Source organism: Aegilops tauschii, chromosome 1, assembly GCF_002575655.3.
Source record: "Aegilops tauschii subsp. strangulata cultivar AL8/78 chromosome 1, Aet v6.0, whole genome shotgun sequence".
In the NCBI taxonomy this organism is placed as follows: Eukaryota; Viridiplantae; Streptophyta; class Magnoliopsida; order Poales; family Poaceae; genus Aegilops; species Aegilops tauschii.
In genome coordinates this window covers 127150407-127167061 of record NC_053035.3, presented here as the reverse complement: position 1 = coordinate 127167061, position 16655 = coordinate 127150407, and positions in this window count along the sequence as shown.

Sequence of the window (16655 nt, the reverse complement as noted above, 5' to 3'; positions counted from 1 at the left end):
ATAAGAAATTTGATGATATTTTTTCACATTCATAAATGTTTTCAAATTTGATTGTCATTTTCTAAAAAAATATTAGATGAAACTAAAAAAAGTTACTTATGGCGCACCCCTCGGTGGTGCGCCATTGCTATGGATGTACTTATGGCGCACCCCTTGGTGGTGCGCCATTGCTATTAGATGCACCCCCTCTGTCCCTTTCCCCCTCGCCCCCGCGCCAAATCCCCTCCACATCTCTCGATCGCCATCTCCCCCCTCGCCAGATCCCCCTCGCCGCCGACGACCCCCGCACCCTCCCCCGCTCCACCGCCGCCGACGACCCCCCGCACCCTCCCCCGCTCCACCGCCGCCGACGACCCCCTGCACCCTCCCCTGTCTCCTCGCTCGGTTCCACCGAACGGAATCGGCCGAGCGAGGGACTCCTCCGACCGCCGCAGGTGACCCAGCCGCGCCGCCGGAGCTGCCCCCTTCGCCTCCCCCCTTCGCCCCGTCTACTGAGTACTGACGCCCCCTCGTTTATCGTCGCTTGCAGGCACCGAAGAAGGAGAAGGCCCCGGCGGCGTCGTCGAAGCCAGCCAAGTCGGGCGGCGAGAAGCAGAAGAAGAAGAAGTGGAGCAAGGGCAAGCAAAAGGAGAAGGTGAACAACGCGGTGCTCTTCGACCAGGCCACCTACGACAAGCTGCTCACCGAGGTACCCAAGTACAAGCAGATCATGCCCTCTGTCCTCTCCGAGCGCCTCAGGGTAACGCACCCCCATCCTCCCTCCCTCCTCCGGATCTGTTCTTCTTGCTTACTTACCTTCGTCAGAATTGAGATCTCGGGATGGTAGGACCTGTATGTGATTCATCATGGCTCCTGGTGAAGTGTTTTGCTGCGAGATGCTCTGTTTTGGGGTCAGTCAGTAGTATTCTGTACAGCCAGGGCATATATGATTGTGTTGTGAATTGATTGGATGCTGGATTCGGCTGCTATATATCAAACAGTGTCACTAGGTGCAGATTTGGGACTATTTATTTTAGATTTATAAGAAACAGGGTCACTAGGTGCATCCTATAGCTAGCAGCTCTTGATTGAGGAGATTATGTAGCCACCAACATCTGTGACTGAAGTTAGTCCACAGTTCACCTGGTCCTTAGTTGCCCATGAAAATGAAATTTTTTGCTTGCTGTAACAAGGTGATTGGTGAATGTGGATGATTTTTTTATCCTGTGAACTCATTGTACCGCTACAAGAATTTGGTATCATCATGGTGTAATTGACTGCTTAGAAAACTGGGTAATTTGGCAGTAGAAACAACTGTTTTTTACAGTCATTTTTAGATGATGATTGTTAGATGTCCTTGATGTAGCTGGTGTGGTGTGAGAGAACTGGGTGTGGTGGTGGGTCCCTTGGTGTCACTGAAGGTATTGGGTGGTGCAAAACTCCAGTTGCTTTGGTGCAGTTCTTGATGTGATGTGTGTAGCTCAAACTAGAGTTGGTGCCTGTGCCAAACTCCAAACTGAGCAATTGGCCACTGTGATCCTGCTGCTTTGGATGCTCCTAGTTCTGATATGCTTGTTTTTTCTTCTGTCCACTGGCAGTTTTTATGCTGCATGACACTCCTAGTTCATGGGGTGGATGGTCCAGGGCTCATAGCTCAGAAGATGGATATATGGCTATTTAATTTGCAAACAAAATTACAGAATTAGTACATCATGTGTTAGTTGTCTATTGGATATCTGTAGAGCCACTGGATGCATATGAACTGCACTACTTCCTGATGTCTGACCAGTGTAAAATAACTAGGAAGTGCATTGTAATCAGAGGGCATAGAATGCTCTGGTTTTCAGGAAAATGCTAGTAACTTGTGCTTTCATATCCTAGTTATCAGATATTGCGCTTGTTTCAGAATTGGGTCCTCCATTGTTTCTGAATGACTGAAGTCACTGAACCTTTTTCACTTGTGTTATCACTATCACTTGGCTATTGTGGTACATGATCTCATCTACCATAACTGTCTAAGGAGATGCAGAGTAGTATGACACTGTTTCAGTTATAAGCATCCTCGCCAATTTATCATGGATGACTATTTTTCATGTAGTTGTGCTGATTGAACCTCCACTTGGAACTATCAGTTATCTGGTTTTATTATTTCCCATACACATGTAGAATGCTTTCTGCTTTTCAAGATTTCAAAGCAGTCTCTTATCTACCCTGCCAGTTAACTTGTTGTCATTTATCGAAATTCAGAATGAGCTGGACTATATGTTCATTGGTACTACTTGTGATGCTGCTGCTGTACTACTTGGGAATTTTGTCAACTTGTGATGCTGCTGCTGTACCCCGAGAGGCCCTTGAGTTTGCCGGAATGTCGATTAACTTCCGTTCCGGCAAATTCGGGTACTCCATATGTCCTATTTTCAGCAAAGGTCATGCTGAAATTTTCCGTGAATTTTAGCATGACTTTGCTAAAAATAGGACATATGGGGTACTTGCGATTAATGCATGGGTCGGGGTATCTTAGTACTTAATTAAGTAGGATCAACTGCCCCTTTATTCTGGCTGCATTAAACCGTAGGTGGCAATAGAGCCAAGTGATTAGGCCCAACTTAGAATTCTCCTTCCCTTTTCTTGATAGGGTATATTATTAGAAGATACCCATATATATCAGTCAACCTAGGGTGCCTCGGCATCGATAAACCCTAAATGATGAAAACTTAACTTAGCATTTAGGGTGCCTCAGCGTCGACAAACCCTAAATGATAAAACCTTGGCTTTTAGGGTGCCTCGGTGTCGATAAAAACCTAAATGATGAAAGCTTAGGCTTTTAGGGTGCCTCGGCGTCGACAAACCCTAAATGATAAAAGCTTAGCTTTTAGGATGCCTCGGTGTTGACAAACCCTAAATGATGAGACGATGATCTTGTTCCTTGACAATAACCAACTTTTTGACCAAACTTTTTTCCTATTTAGAGTGAAACATGGCCCACAACGATGAGGCCAGCGGTTCGGGCAAGGCATTCTGGGAGCTATCCCAGGAGATGGAGGAAGAACCTCACCGCTATGAGGACGCCATGGAAGACACCGATCCTGACTACACAACCCCTAGTGGCGTCGGGGATGACACCACTGATGGTGCCGCCGAGGATGCCACCACTGATGATGGCGGCACACGCACAGATGGCAGCCAACCGAAGAGGCAACGGAAGGACCGGCGCCCGAATATGCTCGACACCGTCAAGGAGGAATTTACTGAAGTGTCCTCCAAGGGGTATCCAACGGCGCCCAAAGAAATAGTCAAGGGGTACACGGGACAGCTCGGGTGCATTCTCCGGAGCACCGTATCGATCAACACCGAGAACCTAAGGCATCATGACCGACGGAATTTGCGCAACCTCCTCTTCACGAAGCTGCACGAACGATACAAGTTCCCCGGTGACTTCGCAAACACACGCCTCTCAGGGAATAAAGTGAACAGTGCCGCCCTCACGAAGATGAGCACGGCCCTGGCTACTTGGAGAGGCTCGATGAAGAGCATGATTGAAAAAGGTGATAGTTATGAGAAGATCAAGGAGAAAAATCCTTCGATCAGCAAAGATGACTACCGGGAGTTCAAGATCAAGTGCGAGGGCAACGCATCTGCGGAATCAAGTCAGTGGGGGGAAGATATGCGGGACTTGAACTTAGGGGTCCACAAACTCGGTCCCGGCGGTTACAGAGTGGCGGAACCTATATGGGACAAGGAGGACGCGGAGCGTGCCGAGCAAGGCCTACCGCCCCTCTTCGAGAAATACCGTGACAAGCAGACCAGGAACTATGTCAGGGCCCGGTACAAGATTGACCCGGTAACCAAGGAGCTTACCATGGATCCGAAGACCAAGGCGCTTGAGCGTGTTCTGGTAAGGAATACACCCCCGCGTAATTAGCTCCATATGGTTGCATTCTAATTAATGAAGCCACATTTCTAAATGGTTCACGTTCCTTCCGCAGGACACTGAAAGCAGTAGCGCGGGGTCGTCTCAGAGCTCCCCTTTCGACACCCCTTTAAATAGGGCATTGAACATAATGAAAAACAAGGATAAGCTCAGTAAGCCGTCGTCAGCTGGTCGTGTGGCCGGCAAAGGCTTGTCCACAAAATGGTCGGAGTACTATACCGCTGGGCGAAAGGAGAGAAAGACCAGCTCGGAAATCCAGGAGCGCGAGGTTCAACAACTCAAGGCACAAGTGGCGCGATTCTGGAGATGGTCAAAGAGCAAGTGCGAGACCAACTGGGAGCGACGATCACCGCCATTATACCTACCTTGGTTTCTGGGCTGCAGGCGTGGATGGCGGGCGGCCAACAGGGGCCGCCCCCGATTCCCAGCTTCACCGGCAGCAACTCGCGCAACGCGCCGGCGGCGCCATTGGTGTCTCCGGCGGAGGCGGCATTGGTGTCTCCCGCGGCGGAGCCATTGGTGTCTCCGGCGGAGGCGGCATTGGTGTCTCCCGCGGCGGCGCTGGCATTGCAGCTTAATGCACCCTGGTGTGGGAAGAATACGCCGTCCGGCACCTCGGCACCAAGTGGCCCCTCCGTCAATTGCACGCCCGCCGTTGGCGGTGCCTCGACATTAGCCGAGCTCGACGCCATCACGGTAACTAATTAAGCCTCTCGGCCGATGATTTCATCTCCTTGCCTTTGACTGGGCATCCCTGACGCCCTACATGTTTTCGCAGGGCGCCGCCGACGTTCCGTGCACTCTCCTACACTTCGTGAACGACGAGTTGGTCGATGTCGCCAAGGGCAGAATCGTTCAACCGGGCAACCGCGTGTTCCATGGTAATCAGATGCCACCCACCGTTTATAGGGTTCAACTGGTTCGGGTGCTACCGGGCTTCGACAACATATTACCTCCGTATCGACCCCATGGGGCCGACGAAGATGATGTGATGACCCTCAGCGCCTGCATAAGCTGGCCCATGCTTTGGCCGAAGAGCCAGATTCGTTTGGGGGCGGGGGACACCACCCCACAGACAACACCGCCAGTCGTGCCGGCGCCAAGCCATGGCAAGACCCCCGCAACGCTACCGGACATGCCGGACATGCATATGGCACAGGATCCGGACGACGACGACGGTACATTTACCAACGTCGATAAGTACTTCAACGAACATGGGTACGATGATGAATTCTTGGGGCCTACTTCTCAAGAACCCAACCCTGCAAAAGACGATCTAGCTGGTACCGCGGAGAAACCCAATTGCAACAGGCGTCGTCTGGCGTTTAGTTCTCAGGAGACGCCTCCAGCTCCCGCCTTCACCGAGCCTCAGATAGCCGAGGTGCAAAATATTATCAGCCCCAACACACTCAAGAAGGCGGTCTCTAAGCAGAACTCGATCCCATTACAGCAGAAGAAGAAGGGACGGAAAACAAAGACTAACAAGGGTGTGAGCGAGCCGGCACCGAGTACGATCCGTGCTCAGGACGGTCCACCTTCACCTAAGGATATCTCGAGGAGGGTGCATGTGGCGGGTAGGCCGATGCTACCGACTAATCTACTCAATGCTGCAACCGGTGCTATGCGGAGTCTGCATGACAGTGTTCTTTCTTTGGAGAAGCGGCGTCTCTCCAAGAATGATGTGGCATACCCGGTTTTCATGGCCAAGGTGCCAGAGGGCAAGGACTTTGTGGATAGCGCCATCGGGGGTATGATCGTCCTACGGTTTGATGACATCTTCGCTATGTTTAACCTTCATCCGCTGCACTACACCTTCGTTCGACTATTTTCGCTGAGTATGGAGATGCGAATCATTAGAGACAAGACCCCGAACATCGTGATAGTCGACCCCTTCTACATGCGTGCCAAGATCTTGGGCAGCGCTGGGGACCGGCAAGTCGCGAGTTCATACTTCGAAGGCGTCATTCCGGCAAACCCAGATAAGGATAACTTCCTCGTGCCTTACTTTCCCGAGTAAGTAATCCCCTCACCGCCCAGTAACATATGATTTCTTAGATTTCGATCGTTCCTTTTTTTCTAACATTCCGTGTTTTGTGCAGTGACACACATTGCACACTCATCCTCTTAAGCCCGAAATATTCCATGGCCACGTATTTCGACTCGGACCATCAGTCGAAGAAAGACTACACAAATATCAAGAAAGTTCTTGATGATGTTCTCCCTGGCTACGCCAGATCTGGAGGCACCTTCAGCAGGCCAGTTCGTAGGTACGGCAAGCACCTGTTCACCCACAATACGACGTTCCCCTACGTCAAGCAGCCGCATGGCGGTCAGAAGGATGCCTACTACGCCCTCCATCACATGCGTGCGATCGTATGGGACCATAATCACCTTCTGCTACCAAATAATCTCAAAGATTGGGCCGCACGCTTGTCGGCAATCCAGGACGCGGACATCAGACAAGAATTCTTTCGCATCCATTCGGAGTTTGCGGAAATCATCCATCAAGATGTCCTTCGTACCTCGGGGCAGTTCTACCTCAGATATCAACCGTCCAACAGTGAGATAGAAACAACGCTACAAATGCAGGCTGGCAACGCCCGCAATTTCATGACCATCACGACAGACGGCGGCTTCATCCACGCTCCGGTCCCTGAGTCGAGTCGAAAGTAGTGATGCTATGTAGTTCTGAAATATCGATTAGCTCATGTTGTAATTAAACTTCAATGAAGTTGTATGTCTCTTTGGTTTGGACAGTCGCTCAACTTATATGTAATCGATGCTATTTATTAGTAGGACCATGAATCGTGCTATTAATGTCTTGCTTTTCTCTTCCGATCCTTTTGTTGCATACTTATATATTGCTTATGTATTGTCTGTGAATTGTTAGTAACGTTTTGTTTGGCTAGTGCATAGAGATGCCGTCGTATGTCGTGTACAAGGGTAAGGTTCCCGGAGTCTACGACGACTGGGAGGAGTGTCAGAGACAGGTTCACCGTTTCAGCGGTAACAGTTACAAAGGGTACACCACTAGGGCGGAGGCGGAAGCTAGATACACGCGCTATCTAGCGGGAGAGAGGAGGGAGCGGAGGAGGAACCGGATGAAGACCAGTTTCATCGCGTGATGCTAATCGTGATGACCGCAGCTCTCTTCTATGTGATGGTAGTTTAGATGATCGATATCGACTTGTAATGTGAAGACAAACTCTCTACTCGCGGTCTCGAGACTTGTAACGTTCTAACTTTGTTCGGTCTTTTGAATTCGGAGACTAATATGATGAATTGTATTCGGAGACTAATCTCCTATTGTATTCGATAAATCTGCTGTTTATATGTTGTACTGTCTATATTCTGTGCAGTAATATATTTTGTAACCCGTGCAAATATCAGAAAAGAAAAAAATTCCTAATATTCATACTAGTGGCGCACCACACAACACCTTAGTGGCGCACTGCAATAAACACACTAGTGGCGCACTATCTAGTAGTGCGCATTAGTAACCCAAAGCACAAGGTAAATATGGCCCCCTGGGAGGCATAGTAATGGCGCACCAGGGGACATACTAATGGCGCACTGCCCGGTGCGCCACTACTGTCTGGTATACTAATGGCGCACCAGGGATGCGCCATTAGTATTAGTTACTAATGGCGTGATGATACTGGTGCACCTGTAGTGCGCCATTAATGGCCAAAACAGGTGCGCCACTAACAGACCTTTTCCTAGTAGTGAGTGATCCATTGGCTGCTTAAATAGTAATATGATAGCATGGAGAAAGTTGAAAGGACACTAACCTCGATCAGACTTTGATCGGCTGATGACGTTGGGAAGTAAACATCCATGTTAATTAGACCAGGCTGTGGTGCACGCACTAGAATTTTATTGCGAGCTTTCAGTTCATAACACTTAGACATTTTTCTCCAAAGGTCCGCATTAGAATAGGAGTGACCATCTTTATCAAGTTTTACGCTAACCATCATTGTAAACCCATGTTGCGTTGTCAATATGACATCCTGGGAGTCATCAGCAAAGTAAAGCCCAAGATTTCCTTCTACTCCTGTTCTGGCAAAGCAAGGGATGTACTGCTTGAAATGAAAATTAAGATCGTAAATTAGATATATTGAAATAACCGAGCAAGATGCAAATATGGGAGTAACTGATAGAACATATCCATATATAGATGCAAGCAAACTACAAAAATATAGAATTAAAAATAGATAATGTAACAAAGATTTGATGCAAATATATAGATAATGTAGCAACAGACGGTATATGTTCACAAATTTAGGCCATGCCGACCATGGTAGGTTGAGATTGAACATACCAAGCGCTCCCTGAAGTCATCCGGAATGGTGAGATAGAACTTCGTTTCCGACTGGCCCCGACCACAGTTGCCCGATTTGTGCTCGCACTGTGCACACATGAATGAACAACCACGAATCAGCTAGAACACAAATGATTCCATGGCGATTTCTGCCGGTTGATTAACAGCGACGGACGGACTGCAATAAGAGATGAGTGAATATTTCGCTAATTAAGTTGATTACCTTCTCCATGAGAAAAATCCCCGGCCCAATCCTACAAAAAACCCCAGTCGACCAGAGTCCAAAATGTCGGTGCAGATAGGCGGCGGAAAGCGGTGGAGGCGAAATCCGGTGCCGTTTGGAGCGCGACCTACGGCCACCGCCAAAGCCATCGAGCTTAGGGTGCAGAGTTGCAGACGAGTCCGTGGTGAGTGAGTGGGGACGAAGTGGGCGAGGGTTTTCTTTTCCTTTTGCATGTGTGAGTGAACACACATGGTGCGCAGAGGTGACGGAGATGAACCATGTGCGATAGTAAATCACCGAGATTGAATGGGAATCCAAATTTCCTTTGTCTTTCATCCATGAGTTTGTTTTCTATGATGAAAATAAACCCTGCTAATCACCGTGTTCAAATTTGACACTTTTCCGGGTTCATTTACAATATTAAGGGGATTATGTGCATTTTGTAGGCATTAATGCACGTAATTCAAATTCAAACAACTAGTGCATGAAAGGGTGCACAAGAACGGTCTGGAAAAACCATACTCGTGGTATTTACTAATTTCTCAAGCCTTTTACAAGGAATGGGCAGAGATTTCAATGGAGTCAACCACAAATGCGTCATTTACTGGGTTATCAACTATAGAACAATGAAATATGTGCTTGAAAAACATGATGGCTGGCATGGTGCCATGGTATGGCCTCACCGTGCCCTGGTTAAAAGCTGAGAAGGTTTGATTTATGTTGTCATGCACACCCTTCATAAATCAAACCATCACCAAGGAAATTCAATGCTTTCGAGAGGGAAATCACCAAGATTGAAGGGGAATCCAAATTTCCGTCCTAGTTTGTCTTTCAGTTTTTTTTCCAACGATCAACATACCGCCTCAAATGAAATGTGTTCAAATTTGACATTTTTCCGAACTCATTTACCATATTTAGGGGATTGTGTGCATTTTCTAGGCATTAATTATGCACATAATTCAAATTTGAACAATCGGTGCATGAAAAGGTGCACAAGAACGGTTTGGAAAACCATGCTCGTGCTAGAAAAAAATGAAACACATGGTTGGAAAACATGACGCCTGGTGTGGTGCCATGGTATGGCCTCACCATGCCGCTGGTAAAAATTCGAGAATGTTTTCCTTATGTCATGATGCGCTCCTTTCATAAAATGAACCATCATCCGAGGAAGTTTCATGGTTTCGAGGGGGAAATCCCCAAGATTGAAGGGGGGTCCAAATTTCGGGAAATCCCCAAGATTGAAGGGGGGTCCAAATTTCCTTTGTCCTTTGTCCATGAATTTTTTCTATGATGAGCATACAACCTGCAAATCACCGTGTTCAAATTTGGCACTTTTCCGGGTTCATTTGCCATATTTAGGGGATTATGTGCATTTCCTAGGCATTAATGCGCATAATTCATGTTCAAACAATCGATGCATGAAAGGGTCCACAAGAACGGCCTAGAAAACCATGCTCGTGCCATTTAGTAAATTCTCATGCCTTTTACAAGGCATGGACAAATATTTCGATGAAATGTGTGGCAATAGTCAACCACAAATGTTTGTTTGTTTGATTTTCAACTATAGAAAAAATGAAATAAATGCTTAAAAACATGACGCTTGGCATGGTGCCATGGTATGACCTCACCATGCCCTGGTAAAAATTTGAGAAGGTTTGGCTTCTGTCGTCACGCACGCCCTTCATAAATCAAACCATCACCGAGGAAGTTCCATGCTTTAGAGAGGGAAAATCCCCAAGGTTGAAGGGGAATCCTAATTTCCGTCCTAGTTTCTCATTCAGTTTTTTTCCAACGATCAACATACCGCCTCAAATGCAACATGTTCAAATTTGACATTTTCCCGGGCTCATTTACAATATTTAAGGGATTATGTGCATTTTCTAGGCATTAATGGACATAATTCAAATTCAAACAATCGGTGCATGAAAAGGTGCACAAGAACGGTCTAGAAAACCATGCTCGTGTTATTTAGCACATTCTCATGCCTTTTACAAGGAATGGGCAGATATTTCAAGGAAATGTGTGGCCATAGTCAACCATAAACGCGTTGTTTACTTGGTTAACAACTATACAAAAAATGAAACACATGGTTGGAAAACATGACGCCTGGCTTGGTGCCATGGTATGGCCCCACCATGCACTGGTAAAAATTAGAGAATGTTTTCCTTATGTCGTGATGCGCGCCTTTCATATCATGGTTTCAAGGGGGAAATCACCAAGATTGAAGGGGGGTCCAAATTTCCTTTGTCCTTTGTCCACGAGTTTTTTCTACGATGAAAATACAACCTGCAAATCACCGTGTTCAAATTTGGCACTTTTCTAGGTTCATTTGCCATATTTAGGGGATTATGTGCATTTCCTAGGCATTAATGCACATAATTCAAGTTCAAACAATCGATGCATGAAAGGGTCCACAAGAACGGCCTAGAAAACCATGCTCGTGCCATTTAGTAAATTCTCATGCCTTTTACAAGGAATGGACAGATATTTCGATGAAATGTGTGGCAATAGTCAACCACAAATGTCTGTTTGTTGGGTTTTAAACTATAAAAAATGAAATAAATGCTTAAAAAACATGACGCCTAGCATGGTGCCATGGTATGACCTCACCATGCCGCGGTAAAAATTTGAGAAGGTTTGGCTTATGTTGTCATGCACGCCCTTCATAAATCGAACCATCACCGAGGAAGTTCCATGCTTTCGAAAGGGAAATCCTCAAGATTGAAGGGCAATCCAAATTTTCTTCGTTCTTTGCCCTGGAGTTTTTTTCTACGATGAACATACACCCTGCAAATCACTGTGTTCAAATTTGGCATTTTTCCGGGCTCATTTACCATATTTAGGGGATTATGTGCATTTTCTAGGCATTTAGCGCATATAAATCCAATCCATCTACAGGTGCACGGGTGTGATGTGAGGGACGTGGATTGCCGTTCGATCGCGGTACATCCAACGGTGCACACGCGTGATCCGCGTGGTTGGGGTTCCGGCCAATCATAACGCAACACACAATAGCCTCAGCGCACACTGTTTCCGGAAGCGACGGAGATGAGCCGTGTGCGATAATGAACGAGCAAAATTATAAGGGAAGCCAAATTTCTGTTGTCGTTTGTGATTGAGCTCTTGAATACCACCGCACTGTATGGCTGCCCGGCCCCTCCGTCCCAGAGCTCTCTCCAGCCGTCGTCCATGGCACCGCGGCGCACAGTAACTGGTAAGGAAGCGATGGCATCCCACTGCGCCGCATTCCTTGCCGCCCGCGACCACGCACATGGTAAGGAAGCGATGGCATCTTGCCGCGCCGAGTTCATCGCCGCCGGCGGCCAGACAGTTACATGGGCAGACTTTGAGGCTGCCATGGCCGATTGGGTGGTGGATCTAGAGGCGGCGAAAGCCGCACAGAAGGAGCGGAAAAGGCAGAAAGCAGTCAAGAAAAGAGAGTCCCGCCGCCGCAAGAAAAAAGAGGCCACACGCCATGGTGAGGAGAGCTTGGCGGAGATCGAAGCACGGTGGGCTACCGCCTACAAGGCCGGGAAGGAGAACGCCGGCGTCTGGCCAGCATGCCCTAATGGCAGCATGTGAGAAGTAGTTTAAGTTTGTAGTATTAGAGCAAATTACTAGTAGTACTTTAAGTTTGTAGTATTAACGTACAATGTCGGTAAGAGAATCCTTTGAGGGCTTTGAGCGTTGATTAGCATGTGTGCCCGTGTTCATTTTTTTGCGTTAATCATTAGAAGATAAAAAAACACACGGTTTCTATGCCGTACCCGTCTGTGTTTTTTGCGTTAATGACCCATAAGTCAGTTACCTGTGCGATATTTCCTAATAAACCAGGCGTACCATTGCCAACAAAAATCAAGTACATGTGTACATTTTTTTGGAGACGGGATCTGCCAACTTTCTTTTTTCTCGCACACGAGTATTTTATGCGCTTCGTCTGCGTTGTGTGTTTCCCCCGCCCAAGTTTCAAATTTCGCACTGAAATTTTCATTAGGCGCGCGATTTCAGAATTTATTGCTCCAACCACATCCCCTTCCCCTCAGTATCCCCCCTCCCTCGCGCCTCCCCCTACCGGCATCTCAAACCGCCGCCGCCGCAACCACAACTTCAACCACATCTATGTTCTGCTTGGATCCAGTCAGGTAACCCACCGATCTCTATCACGTCCCCGGCCTGATTTCTTAAATGGCGCCTGCGAAACATGCTCATGCCTCCAAATCCCCCCCCCCCCCGCCAGGAGCTGATGGCGGTCCATGGCGCGATGGCCGCTGTGCGTGTTGACCCGGAGGAACACCTCGCCTCCGCCGCTGCCGCCGACATGGTGCAGGCTCTGGCCCAGATGAAGTCCCCCGGCGACTACCCCCCAGGACTTAACAGGTAAGATCTGACCAGCTAGATCTTACCAATACCACTTGCAACGGCTATGATTTGCACGGTTGATGTATTAAGCATGTTCGTGCCTTGTTTATTTCAGTACTACACACTGTGTGATGTTCAAATATTACCGTGTCCAGCTCAATTTCACCAATACCAGCAACAAACTTACAATACATGACTCAGGATATCACTAGAGATGCTGCCCATTTGCTATTTTAGTGGATGCTAACCCTGTTGCACTTAACATGCCTGTCCATGTACTTACGCAGGGTCATAACAGCCGATGCTTTTGTTTGCCGTCGAGGTGAGCTGCATCCCATGTCTTACAGTATTTCACATAATTTTTGCAATTGCAGTTTAACTTCTACCCATTTACTGGTTGCCTGTAGGTACACATGTCAGTGGCACTGATCCACGCTTCGACCCGGAGGAACAGCTCGCCTCCGCCGTCGCTGACTTTGGGCGAGCTCTGGCCAAGATGAAGTGCCCCAGCAACTACCTCTCAGGACTTACCAAGTATGTACTCACCAGTTCAATCTTACCAATACCAGTTGCAATTAATGGCTATGTTATGTACGGTCGATGTATTAAGCATGTTCTAGTAAAGATGCCTAACATGTTTTTGCTACTATCCCTACCTTTTTATAGACATCTGGCCCATTCTCTGCTCTGGCAGCACCTGCCTTGTGATGTTTACTATGCCAATTGCATTTTTATCAGTACCAATTTCAATGTCTATTAAGCCTGTTGCAATTAACAGTTGAATCCATTTTTAAACAGTTGCATTTCAATGGCTACAAACTTACAAAATATGACTTAGGATGTTGTTAAGCCTGTTGCAATTAAGAGTTGTATCCATTTTTTAATCTGTACATTTGCTACCATGCTACTCTCCGCAATGAAGATATACTAGAGTTGCTGCCCCATTTGCTATTTTTGGTGGATGCTAACCCTGTTGTACTTAACATGCTTGTCCATGTACTTATGCAGGGTCATAACGACCGATGCTGTTGTTTGCCGTCAAGGTTAGCTGCATCCCATGTCTTACAGTATTTCACATCATTTGTGCAATTGCAGTTTAACTTCTACCATTTACTGGTTGCCTGTAGGTACACATGTCAGTGGCACTGATCCATGCTTCGACCCGGAGGAACAGCTCGCCTCCGCCGCCGCTGACTTTGGGCGGGCTCTGGCCAAGATGAAGTGCCCCAACAACTACCTCTCAGGACTTACCAAGTATGTACCCACCAGTTCAATCTTACCAATACCAGTTGCAATTAATGGTTATGTTTTGCACTGTCGATGTATTAAGCATGTTGTAGTAAACATGCCTGACACGTTTGAGCTATTTCCCCTACCTTTTTATAGACAACTGGGCCATTATCTGCTCTGGCAGCACCTGCCCTGTGATGTTTATCTCTGTCAATTGCATTTTTATCAGTACCGGTTTCAATGGCCATTAAGCCTGTTGCAATTAACAGTTGTGTCCATTTTTAAAGAGTTGTATTTCACTGGCTACAAACTTACAAAACATGAATTAGGATGTTGTTAAGCCTGTTGCAATTAACAGTTGTATCCAATTTTTTTAATCCGTCCCTTTGCTATCGTGCTACTCTTTCGAAATGAAGATATCACTACAGATGCTGCCGTTTTATTACCATTTGCTATTTTGGTGGATGTTAACCCTGTTGTAGTTAACATTGGCTTTCCATGTACTTACACAGGGCTACAATGGGCGATGCTGTTGTTTGCCGTCGAGGTTAGCTGCATCCCATGTCTTAAACACCATCTATTCCTAAATATAAGTATTTTTAGAGATTCCAATATAGACTGCAAAAGGAGCAAAATGAGTGAATCTAGATTCTAATCTAAACTATATCTATAATTCTATATACATTCGTATGTAGTTCATATTGAAATCTCAAAAAAAAACTTGTACTTAGGAACATAGGTAGTTGTATTTTACATCATTTGTGCAATCTCAGTTTAGCTTCTAACATTTACTGGTTGCTTGTAGGTACATATATGAGGGGTACTGATCCACGCTTCGATCCCTTTTGTGTATGGGGCAATGAGATATTCATGAACAAGCGTCAAGTGAGGAAACTAAGAAAGATTGTTAGGCGAAAGAAACGGGTGATTGGAATTAAGCTCTTTATTTACACTTTGTCGAAGACAATAGTGAACTTTAGGATGGTAAGTAATGTGTTGCCTTTTCCCCCTGCCCACAACAAGTTACTCTATTAGACCTCAGTATCTGATATTTTTCTCTTTTCAGTGGTTTCCGAAGCTATTTACTGATGATTACCTTGCAAACTACATGACCGGAGTGGAGGCAACTAAGGTTAAAGTATATAATTCATGCTACCATGATAATACTCTAGAAGTCTTCTTGAAGGCGGTGAAGGATGGGCAGGCGATCGTCACAAGGGGTTGGACAAAAGTGGTTTGTGCCTATGGCATGCAGGAAAGCACATTATGGGCATTCCGCTTCTTCAACACCGTCGGCAGTCAAAATGATTTACACTTGTCTCTTCACCTTTACCGCCTTTAAATACTGCGGTTCATCATAGTTAATTGCTACCTAATCCTGTAATTACTGAACATATTGTACTGGCAATTTTATTTATGGATTCGTTGTTGAGCCATTGTGCTGAGAATTTGAATTGCACGTTTCGTATTTCAAAATTTCCAATTAGAATAATAAATTACAGGCAAAAATAAAAATAGAACAGACGGTCATGGACCTTTGCAAACAGTTCTAGCAGTAAAAGCGCTTGCGATGGACAGCCCAATGCCACACAGTTTTCTACATCAAATCGTGTGTGATGTAGTTAATGAAAGCAAACAGTTAGCCAAGGCAGAGCATGTGTGATAGTTACACCTTTCACACACGAGCGTATACATAAAACCGTGTGGGATGTACATCCGAACGGAAACGTTTTCCCTGGATTGACTGTGTGGGATGTACATAAGAACGGAAACGTATTCCTTGGATTGACTGTGTGTGATATACATACGAACGGAAATGTTTTCTGGGATTCACCATGTGGGATGTACATACCTACGGAAATGATTCCTGGGATTCACCGTGTGGGACGTACATACCTACGGAAATGATTGGGTTTCGATGCCTCGCACGATTGCACACGGCCCCAGCCTGGGTCCCAGGAGGGCCTATCCCCGACGATTTCTGGGTCGTGTGGGAAGGGCACCATATCGCACACACTCACTTGGCGACGTTCCAAATGCCGTCGCGGAAAGGGGTTTTAAACCGTTTGTTTAGGACCGACGCGCACCAGTGGGAGGCTAATGATGTGAATATGCGTTTGGTTATGACATTTATGACATCGACAACTCTACCATAGCAGGAAGTAGTTTCACACTATTCACTACTATAAGATGTTTTAGATATTTAAAAGTAGACTACATCCATAATGAGTGAACAGACACATTAAAATGTGTTTACATACATCTGATTTACAAAAGAGTTAGAACATCATATAGTAGTGAGCGGAGGGAGTTTTAATCAAGGGCCCAATGAATGGGTTATAGGTGAAGAACCCTACGCAAGCACAATGTCACACAAATATGATGTCCTGGTAATTGTAATATAGTGACTTACCATAACTAGTTGAACAGGCTCAGCGTTGCTCCTCCTTCTCTTGCAAGGCTCCTTCCTAACATCTTGTACTTGGAAATCCTCAATCTTATCTTCATTGCACCCCCTCTGCAAGGTGACACAAACTAGTCACTGGTCTCCTTGGAAGATAAATATGCATACTTTCCAGTCTGTGAACAACACCAAAGGATGAGTTTATAAC